At 44.1% G+C, this 3,199-nt stretch overlaps 1 pseudogene; it reads right to left on the minus strand.

Moving 5' to 3' along the window:
* Window positions 1-238: 238 nt before the first annotated feature.
* Window positions 239-566, minus strand: LOC102951189 (annotated as a pseudogene).
* Window positions 567-3,199: the final 2,633 nt, after the last annotated feature.

Consider the following 3,199-nt stretch of genomic DNA (forward strand, 5'->3'; position numbering starts at 1 on the left):
TATAGTATATACATATTAAGCTACAAATTTAAATTCCTTTATATCTTTACTGTGCTTATAATTAGAATCTGGATCTGATTTTCAACCCGTTCTACCCTGAGGCCAGACTGCCATTGATCCTGCTGGTTTTCAGAGGATCCCTTAAGTTAGCCATTAGCTGCCCAGAGTATATAATTTTATTTTATTTTATTTTTTCTTTAAGAATTCAGTTTTTTATTGAACAGTTTACAGAAGAGGTTTATTCAAAAAGACCAAAGCCTATGTCATCATCAGACTCCTCTGATTCTTCTTTCTTTGTTTCCACTTTCTTCTCAGCTGGCACAGCCATGGTAGAAGGAGCAGTGCAGTGCCAGCTGCTGGGGCAGGTCCATCAACCCCTACAGTGCAGATGAGGCTCCCAATATTGACATTGGCCATGGCCTTTGCAAACAAGCCCATCCAGAAAGGTTCAACATTTATACCTGCTGCTTTAATAAGGGCATTGATCTTATCCTCTGAGACTGTCACCTCATCATCATGCAGGATGAGGGCCAGTAGATGCAGGCGAGCTCCTAGACAGAAGCCATGGTGTGGGAGACTGCTGAGTGGGCGTTGCTGGGCCACACCCCAATGCAGATTTCCCTGGGAGGAGTAAAGATGGTGGAAAAGTAGGGGGGTTGGGATTTCCCCTCATCCTTCCAACACAATTGTATACAGGTTAGATCACTTGGAACACAGGCACAAAAACAGACACATAGACCAATGGAATAGAATAGAAACCCCAGAACTAGACCCACAAACGTATGGCCAACTCATCTTTGACAAAGCAGGAAAGAACATCCAATGGACAAAAGACAGTCTCTTTAACAAATGGTGCTGGGAGAACTGGACAGCAACATGCAGAAGGTTGAAACTAGACCACTTTCTCACACCATTCACAAAAATAAACTCAAAATGGATAAAGGACTTGAATGTGAGACAGGAAACCATCAAAACCTTAGAGGAGAAAGCAGGAAAAGACCTCTCTGGCCTCAGCCGTAGCAATCTCTTACTCGACACATCCCCAAAGGCAAGGGAATTAAAAGCAAAAGTGAATTACTGGGACCTTATGAAGATAAAAAGCTTCTGCACAGCAAGGGAAACAACCAACAAAACTAAAAGGTAACCAACGGAATGGGAAAAGATATTTGCAAATGACATATCGGACAAAGGGCTAGTATCCAAAATCTATAAAGAGCTCACCAAACTCCACACCCAGAAAACAAATAACCCAGTGAAGAAATGGGCAGAAAACATGAATAGACACTTGTCTAAAGAAGACATCCAGATGGCCAAGAGGCACATAAAAAGATGCTCAACATCGCTCATCAGGGAAATAAATCAAAACCACACTCAGATATCACTTCACGCCAGTCAGAGTGGCCAAAATGAACAAATCAGGAGAGTATAGATGCTGGAGATGATGTGGAGAAACGGGAACCCTCTTGCACTGTTGGTGGGAATGCAAATTGGTGCAGCCGCTCTGGAAAGCAGTGTGGAGGTTCCTCAGAAAATTAAAAATAGACCTACCCTATGACCCAGCAATAGCACTGCTAGGAATTTATCCAAGGGATACAGGAGTACTGATGCATAGGGGCACTTATACCCCAATGTTTATAGCAGCACTCTCAACAATAGCCAAATTATGGAAAGAGCCTAAATGTCCATCAACTGATGAATGGATAAAGAAATTGTGGTTTATATACACAATGGAATACTACGTGGCAATGAGAAAAAATGAAATATGGCCTTTTGTAGCAACGTGGATGGAACTGGAGAGTGTGGTGCTAAGTGAAATAAGCCATACAGAGAAAGACAGATACCATATGGTTTCACTCTTATGTGGATCCTGAGAAATGTAACAGAAACCCATGGGGGAGGGGAAGGAAAAAAAAAAAAAGAGGTTAGAGTGGGAGAGAGCCAAAGCATAAGAGACTGTTAAAAACTGAGAACAAACTGAGGGTTGATGGGGGTGGGAGGGAGGGGAGGGTGGGTGATGGGTATTGAGGAGGGCACCTTTTGGGATGAGCACTGGGTGTTGTATGGAAACCAACTTGACAGTAAATTTCATATATTAATAAATAAATAAATAAATAAATAAATAAAGATCACTTGGAACACCCAGGAATTCAATCTATGGAGTGGCAGAAGGATCTCTACAGGTGGAGGGAAATAAGCTTGGTGAGATCAAAGTGCATGCATGTGCATTGGGGGAGATAAAACAGCTTAGGCGTGAAGGGGAGGGAACTGCTTCTGTGGAGAGACAAAAGGAAGAGAAAGACAGAGGGGATGTGAAATTACGATATTGAAATATTATGAAGGAAAACCTCCCCGGACCAAGGACTGGGGAACGAGAAATACGGAGAGGCCAGTTTCTATTTTCCAAACAGCCCTAGGAGCTGAAATTTCAGAGGTTTCAAAAGTCTGACTTTCTTCAGGCCACAGTTTACAGAAGAGGCATGCACCTGATGGAGAAGGAGCCAGCCCTGGGGTGCTATAGCAATCTCAGGGGAGCACTGGGAGAGGACACTCTCCTTCCTTGAGTTCTGTGGGAAGAGGGTATATTGCCAAGGATGAAAGACCCTGCAGGCACCAGCCAAAGGCCTTTTATCGGCAAGGCACTACACCTGAACAGGGTTTGCGTGGTGCAGGGCCCTTTAAGACATCGGGTTTCGAATGCCAGCTAAGCACCTAGAAGATGAAGGATAACTGTGGAGCCAGGCAAGCTGATCACCCACGCCAGTTCTGTGAGGGCTGCCTGAATAGCATGGTTGGAGACACCCGGTCCAGGAAGGAGAGATTGGAGTGCTGCCATTTTTCTCCCCAACAGCAACACATGGGACTTAAGGGAGCAGCACAGCAGCCCCCGATGGAGGCGGGACCTCTTACACCAAACCCCACCCCTCCTTGCATGGCAACTGCTTACTTGAGGAAGACTGACACTGAGCCAACCAGAAGGCCTCTCCTGCAGACCAGCACAGTCACTGGTCCCAGTCACCAAAAGACAACTGTTTTTTGTTTTTGTCTATCTGTTTGTCCGTCTGTCAGTTTGTCTGTTTGGTCTTCTCTTCTCTTTTCTTTTTCCTTCTACCCTCTTCTTTTTCTCTTTTGGAATCAGGTGCATAGTTTCTGATTTGTTTTTGGTCAATTCTTGTTACATATATACATACATATTATATTA

This window comes from Panthera tigris, chromosome D4 (assembly GCF_018350195.1).
Source record: "Panthera tigris isolate Pti1 chromosome D4, P.tigris_Pti1_mat1.1, whole genome shotgun sequence".
Lineage (NCBI taxonomy): Eukaryota > Metazoa > Chordata > Mammalia > Carnivora > Felidae > Panthera > Panthera tigris.